This window comes from Ailuropoda melanoleuca, chromosome 20 (genome assembly GCF_002007445.2).
Source record: "Ailuropoda melanoleuca isolate Jingjing chromosome 20, ASM200744v2, whole genome shotgun sequence".
NCBI classification, from domain to species: Eukaryota; Metazoa; Chordata; class Mammalia; order Carnivora; family Ursidae; genus Ailuropoda; species Ailuropoda melanoleuca.
This window is the reverse complement of record NC_048237.1, coordinates 13428706-13436952: the sequence shown is the minus strand read 5'-3', so window position 1 is coordinate 13436952 and position 8247 is coordinate 13428706.

The window sequence follows — 8247 nt, the reverse complement described above, 5'->3', positions numbered from 1 at the left end:
GAAATGTCTTCACTCTTAGGAAATCAGTTTGAAGACAAATAGTCTATATTCCTTAGCCACCAAGGTGTTGGAATTCTAACAGCTAAACCTCAAAGCGCCCTCTGCTGGCAGCCAGTGTTCACCACCACTAGTCAACAATTAATGAAATAATGCAGACTTCGTTGGTATGTATTTTTAAGGTGGTGATCACATATAGGGAGTTATATTTATGTTTACTATTATTTTTTCCAACTAACCAAATGGAACTCAAGCACCATAAGTTAAAATAGCTCTAAATTATACAGAATCTACAGTTCTGTTCTGTTTTGTTTTTACTACAAGTTTTCAAGTATTACAAACAAATCTAAACACTATTTGAAGATGAAATGGACTAGTCATTTATAATTGTTAAGAATAATTGTTATGTTAAAAATAATTGTTTTGGACATTTTTATTATTAACAGGTGTCAGTATTTCTGGAATAAAAATATGCTATGTGTCTGTGCTTCTAACTTTACATTTTCCCTGGTCAAAACAAACAAACTCATAACTAATCCTCATTCAGTCTTTATGTAAAATTTCTAACTCCCTAAAAGAGATTATCATAAGGACGAATAAAGATAAATTCTTAGATTTATAAAATTAAATTTACATTTACCATGGTTATTAGTTTATTACTATACTACAGCCTTAAAAATAAAGTTAAATAAAATTAAATGGAGGAATAAAATAACATCTTGAAAATTCAAATCATCCATTAATTTCTAAACTGATAGTTATTTGTGTATTAGCATAGTTATAGGAAGATATTTAAAATATCAACATCACTTATCTTGCTCAACAAAATTAACTACTTTATTTTTTGTATTTACACACTAATATATATAGTACTTAACTTTTTTCTAAAAGGATTATAGAAATTTTATGGTTCTTAATATCCAAAGCTCTAATAATCTTGTGCCTATGTACTAAGGTCACTAAAACTTTGGGTATAACTCAGTGTACCAGTGATAGTGTTTTCCCACAAGAGAAGAAACTATGAAACAATCTAGTTTTTGATGTTTATATAAAAGATCAATAAGTTAATTCATATTCCAGTATGAATTAATATTTATTAATTTGCTATTTGTAAATTTTCTGTACTAAATTACCAGTTAGGCCCTTCCTGATTAATAAGTCTAGACTTGATTAATAAGTCTAGAAAGTCTATTGATTATAAGTAGATCCTTGGGGAAAAACACAACCATGCAAAATTCTATTTTAAAAATATTGAGGATAAAATGGGGAAAGTGTGGGGCAAAAAGCTTACCAACAGCGTTATAAATTTAATAGACAAATAGAAACTACCTATTTAATGCCACATCCCTTCAGGCCACTTTGATCCGTATTAAAAGTTCTAATGTTTCCTTTTGTTTAATTACATACTTTGTTTCTATAGTAACTCTAATGCATATAATCCATTGCAATGTTCCTAAGCCTTTTACATGGTGACTTCTTTTCAGTGGGTAAACAGTAATAACAATATAATCCTTGTTTAGAACTCCATCTTCTTCCTGAAGATCCCTTAATTAGTACGCAGTAGAATTAAATGCAACTGCAGCCTCGCTCTACAAATTTGAATAATTAGAAGAAAAAATACAAATTCTCAACGAAGTATCTTAGTTTTCTAGGAATTTACTGCCACCTTCAGGTTTTGATCAAAATCCATTAGTACTATAGCTTTTACATTTCTAGGAGAGAGTCCCTGGTTAATGCAGTAGAAATATTAACATTATTTTCTGGTTTTGAAGGCAAAGTGCTCTCTAACTTAGATTGCGGTACAAATGTCTTTCATGAAATGTGCTTTCATTTTGTCTTATCTTTTATGATTCTTCTATAACATGTAATTGAAAATCAAAGCCTACAGTTTGTTTTATCAGTCATTATAACTATAATTACACACTGGGAGCTCCTAGAAGACTGTCCAAAATATACTTAAGGATCTTTAGGTTAAATCTAATGAAAACCCTTCAACAAGAAAACTGTTTTCAATGTTCCATATATTGATGCCCTCCAGCCAAAGACCACCCTGAACTTACCTGTACTTAAACGAAGCTGGGTCTCTTGCTCATTGTAGTGAGGGAATATATACCATAGGGTACTGTGGGTGTCTGAGAAAGAAGGTATTTTAAAAAGGATTTACGGGATTGTACTGTATCAGGAGATTTTGGGTAGGGCTTAAAAAAGTGGGGCAGTTCTGTGATTGGGAATCTTGATTAATCTTATTTGTAAGACAAGAGGAATGAAATGAGGCAAAAGGTGTAATTGATAAAGAAACAGTATTCGGTCATATGAGCAATGGGGGGGGTGTTTTTGTTGTCTGCAGACTGACCTTGTTTCTATCTATACTTAGACGAGCTTGGGAGGGAGAGATGGTCTTGGGTTTTTCTCTCTCTCTTGATCATGGTCACAGAGTGGCCTTGTTTGATGGTGGTGCTTTACAAGGCTGTTTACGTTCAACAGGAGAACTCCGAGGCCTAGCAGTGAGTGCCAGGCACTTCCTAGTTTTCTCTTTCTCACATACACATTTGCAACTCTACCAATATACTTATTTTTTATTCCTTGAATTTGTGGTGAAATTACAAAACGTTATTATAATTTTTAAGATGCAAATCAACAGAATATGAAGCCCTAATGTTCATGATAAATGTTGCAAGGGTCAGAAACCCAGCTCAAAGAAAATAGCAGAAGGGAAATTTATTAGAAGACTCGTGTAACATGAACAAGATCGTGGTACAGATGGAGTGTGGGTCAGCTGGAAGCAGGAAGTTTAATGCCCGAAACTACCTGTCTGTCCTCAGTCTTTTCAGCTCCCTGTGTCGTCTTTCTACACAGGCCGGGAAACTTAATTGCCTGTAGTTCTCAAACTTTGTTGTCTTTCCAGTTTCAATATGAGAGGGAGATGGATTCTATTTCCACAGTCACAGCTTGAAAGATCCCAGCAAAGCGTTGTAATTGGGGCAGCCTGAGTTACATGCCCACCTTGTCTAAACAGTTGTGACCAAGACTGGCAAACCGTGAGAGAAATGGGTGCTCCCGTTGGAGCCACACGGTTGGGGGAAAAGCCTTTCTTGGAAAAAGTGGAACTGCAGTGCCCTGTGGACAGAAGGATTAAGGTCCAGCAGGGAGTAAAATCATCACCATCATCGTCGTCGTCGTCAGTTTGGTTTTAGAAATATAATATTTGCTATAAAGAAAAGGTTGAGAAGCAAGGAGACCAATTAGGCCATCACAATCATCCCAATAAAATATACTAAAGGCTTGAATTAGGGCAGCATCTGGGACACAGGACAAAAGAGGGTGATTTCAGAAAATGTTTCAGAATTAAAATCTATAGAACTTGATAATTAGGTATGGGGAGTCAAAATATATAAATAGCCCTTACATAGGATTTGTCATGTAACAGCTGCTGTTCTAAGCACATGGCCTGTATTAATTCATTGAATCCTCATCACAACCCTATGAAACATTCAGTATTATTATTTTCATTTTCAGATGAGGACATTTGGGGGCACAGCAAGGTTAGAAATGGCCCACGGTCATACAGCTGGTAAGTGGCAGACTTCACACACGCGGAGTCTTCAGAAGCTCATGAGTTTAGTCGGCTGCCACAGCCTGCCCAGGGCCCGAATTTGGGCGGATGGCAGCATGATGCAAGGGTGGGAACAGAGGAGGAATACAACTGGGGTTGGTGGAGGGATGTGAAGAAAAGACAATACTTGGTTTTGTATGTGTGAAGTTCAAAAAGTGTGGCCAGCAGATAGAACTGCCCATAGGTAGCGTGTGTTACATAACTTGGGTGAGGGCGGGTTTAGATTTGGGATTGTCAGAACATAGATGGTAGCCGAAGTCAATGAAGTGAGGGAGAACTGCTAAAAGGGCTTGAATGAGAGTTGTCATGCAGCCCGAAGGAAAAAAAAAACAATTAAAAAGAAGGTGGAAGAATGACGTTGAAAATTAATTATCACCAGAATCGGTGTTTTTGGTGATAAGGAGAAATAGGCACCCTCATATACTGTTACTGGGAGTGTAAATTGGTACAATTTGTTTGCAGGGAATTTGGCAATATCTAATAAACTATAAAAATCCCTTACCACTCGACCAAACAATTCTACTTGAAATTTATGCTATAAATATACTCTTTCCCAAGGTCAAAAGTGTATGTTCAGCCTTGTTTGATAAGAGAAGAAAGAAGGAGGGGCGCCGGGGTGGCACAGCGGTTTAAGCGTCTGCCTTCGGCTCAGGGCGTGATCCAGGCGTTATGGGTTCGAGCCCCACATCAGGCTCCTCTGCTGTGAGCCTGCTTCTTCCTCTCCCACTCCCCCTGGNTGCCTGGGTGGCACAGCGGTTTAAGCGTCTGCCTTCGGCTCAGGGCGTGATCCCGGCGTTCTGGGTTCAAGCCCCACATCAGGCTCCTCCGCTATGAGCCTGCTTCTTCCTCTCCCACTCCCCCTGCTTGTGTTCCCTCTCTCGCTAGCTGTCTCTATCTCTCCCAAATAAATAAATAAAATCTTTAAAAAAAAAAAAGAGAAGAAAGAAGGAAAGATCTAAATGTTCATCAGTTCCATACCACCGAATTCCACGTGGTTATTCCATAAAATGAATACCATGCAGTCATTAAAAAGAATGAGGTAGATCTCTGGGGGCTGATAGGGAATGATCACCAAGACATCCTGTAGGATTGTGGCGTCTGCGCAGTTCAGTCAGTGGAGCGTCCAACTCTTGATTTGGGCTCAGGTCGTGACCTCAGGGTCGTGAGATTGGGCCCTGGACAGGCTCTGTGCTCAGCGCGGAGTCTGCTTATCTCTCTCTCTCAAATAAGTAAATAAATAAAATCTTAAAAAAATAAAAACAAAATTTAAAAATTAAAAAGGAAAGAAAAAGAAAAGTGCAGCAGAATACCCATACTATTCCTTTAGTGTAAATAATAGGTCCTGCTATGCCATATTTTATTTGCCTGGCAGAAAAACAACCAATATAGGGCTAGAATCTTACAGAATCTTTTAAAGCTCAAAATGGAGGTAGAAAAAGAGACAGTCCAGAGAACCAGTTGAGTACCGGAGGCATCTTCAGGTGGAGTGGCCAGAGCAGCAGCCTCTCCTGGGGTCTCCTGCCTTGGCAGTGGTGCACAGAGAGTGGGCTCAGGCCATGACCGGTGCTGAGAGCTCCCTTGAGCAGCTGCACCGGGAGGAGGGAGAGCAGAGCTCTAAAGAGAAGGAGGGTCAGCGAGCTCTCCCTCCTAATGCCTGAGGACCCCCAGCAGATCCCTTGGGTATCAGGAGGGTGCAGCTCGTGTTGGTGTAGGAAAGACCCAAACCAAGTTGGCCCTTGTGTAGTGGGTACTGTTATTACATATACGTGTGTGTGTGTGTGTGTGTGTGTGTGTGTGTGTGTGTGTGTGTGTGTAAAATATAAGTTAACACCGTGGGGTATAAGCTTCAAATAAAAAACTGCTGTAGTCAATAAGTAATTTTAACAGTGCCTGAAGTCTTTTTTTAAATCAGTTTTCCTTAATAAGTGCAGTTGCCTGTAGATGTACTTAAACATAATATACTGAAATCATAAATTTATCCTCAAACAAGTGAAAGCACCTTACTGTTTTTGCCATTAATAATGCCATTTTTGAATTCTTTCAATAATAAGTGAAATAGGATATTTCTTTTCCCATCCCTCTAATAGCAGATGTCGTTTAGCTTCTGCTCAAGGATCTGGTTTTCTAAGTAGTTTAACATAAACTGTAATCTTTCTGGTAGAGATGAAAAGCTACCATGTGGCTGCTTTTGGACTAGAATTATGACACTTCTCTCCTCAAGAGAATGCAACAGTGTGCTGGCAAGGTCAGCCACCTCGGAACTATATTAGACACAGGAAAACGGATAAGGAAAGGAAAAGTAAACTTTAAAGACTGTTACTACATAACGTTTTCCCTTGACCTTTAATAATAAAATGTGTCTCTGAAAGAAAATACATTAGCTTCAAGTTTAGGAGCAAAGAAATTTTAGACTTAACAGTTGCTTTGTAGTGATGGATGGATGAATGGATGAATAGGTGGGTGGGTGGGTGCGTGGGGAGGAAGGGAGTTACGCACACATTTTTCAGAAAAATTAGCCACTTGAGATAAAAATTAACTCAGTTTTAGAACACTCCAAATACAAGGTTTGTCGCAGTATTTTGCCTCCCGTACCTTGTGAAAAACCTCGTGACCAGAAATTCCCAGTATATGATAAATTTATAAAGAGTAAACATACTAGAATTCTTACATTATGTTCATTTTGTTTTAAACACGAAAAATACTGAATAACAACGTTCTGCTTCTACACCAGGTAGTTCCTCATACATGGCAAGCATTAAAAATTACAAGTACTACCACTGGCTGCCTGTGAGTCAGGGTCCATTCTGGTCCAATAAACTGGCCAGAGCAGGAAAGCCTACGGCATAGAAAGAACTTAGAGGGGGAAATGGGCAAGGCCTGCACGCCCAGTAACAGGGGAGAGATCTCGGTCATCAGGGCGCCAGGAAAAAAAAGAAAGTCAAAAGTAAGATGATGGCAGTGTATCCAGCACAACACCAGAGACGGGATACCCTCACCAGAGAACTGATGGCTCTGGTTGCACCAAAACAAATCTGATCACAAAGCTGCTTTCACACGGATTTTCCTAGAAGGAGAGAACTGACTTGAGTCAGGTCTCCTTCTCAACTATACTTCCCAATTTAAATTATTAAACTGATACTTAGCTGCCCCTTCAATCCACTATGAGTTGGTCAGCCTAACTTCTCCACCCCAGAGTTGTCATCTTGGGGCATGTTATCAGTTTGCTAGGGCTGCCGTAACAAAATACCACAGACTGGGTGGCTTAAAGAAAACTAAACTTATTTTCTCACACAGTACTGGTCCAGGATCAAGGTGTTGGCAGGTTTGGTTTCTTCTTGGGTCTCTCTTCTTGGCTGGCAAGTAGTGACCTTGCCCTGTCCTCACACAGTCTCCTCTGTGTGCACATGTCTGATGTCCAAATTTCCTCTTTAAGGATATCAGTCAGATTGGATTAGGGTCTCATAAAATGATCTCATTTTAACTAATCACCTCTCTAAAGACCCTATCTCCAAATACAGTTACATTCTGAGGTGCTGGGGGTGATGGCTTCAGCATATGAATTTGGTGAAGGCGATGGGAGGCACAATTCAGCCCATTACAGGATATATAAAGCTCAAATTTCTGGACCTGTGAAGGGCAAGACTGGGCCACAGTGACCAATGGGGGAAACTGCCTCAGTTAATCCCACCTGACCTACCAGCCACAATTCCTATAGTTCATCCATAAAGACAATATGAGGAATATGCATGTTTCCCTAACCCCATTCTAAGCTTTCATGGTTTTTTTTTAATATTTTAGATTTCCTTATCTTTAGCAATTAAAATAGTTTATATTCCAATTTGGCATGGGACTACATAAATCCTAACTAGTATATTCATCCTGCATCTACTTTTCTTACCTTATAAATTCATTTTAATTCAGTTTTAGTGTACCGAACTTACTGAGTCCACAAACAAAATCTTCGAAAAAACAGCCTGTGTCCCTGTTTTTCTTTTCAAATAATTATCAGTGAGGTGTACACAGTTCTCTGAGTGGTGTTTGAGTTCTGAGTAACAATATGTATTTCAGAACAACCTGAGAAAGAATGCAATGAAAAGTGCTCAGTGCTCAGGCTACCAGTGAGAGCAAGGGACAGAACAAAGAGTGTGCTCTTAATTTACTAATGGTTTTTAGTGACGCATTGGATTAGTGATGGTTGGGGTGTTTCTTTAATGGAAAACGGCAGGAAGGGGTGGGCTGATAATGAAATACTGGGAGCTGTATCAGGAAAGACCCATAAATTGATCCTAAAACATAGGCTGATTATAAACATGACAGCAGCAGCAACTGGTAATATCACACTTCACAGATTCTAACAATCCTCCTTAACCTCCTTTTGACCAGTCGAATGGCAAACTGCCAGTATAAAATATAAAACTATTTATAAATGTTTTATAGTGCTTTATTTTATATTATTTAGTTATAGATGATTACAGCTGTATATGTTTTCAAAGTAAATGCACTAATCATAGCTTTTAAAATAAAGATTTTCTATTTAGAATTTCAGAACATATGCAGTACATTTTTATTAAAGTATAACATATATAACATATGTGTATATTTTAAAATTAAGTATAACTTGGCCATCTTGAATATCT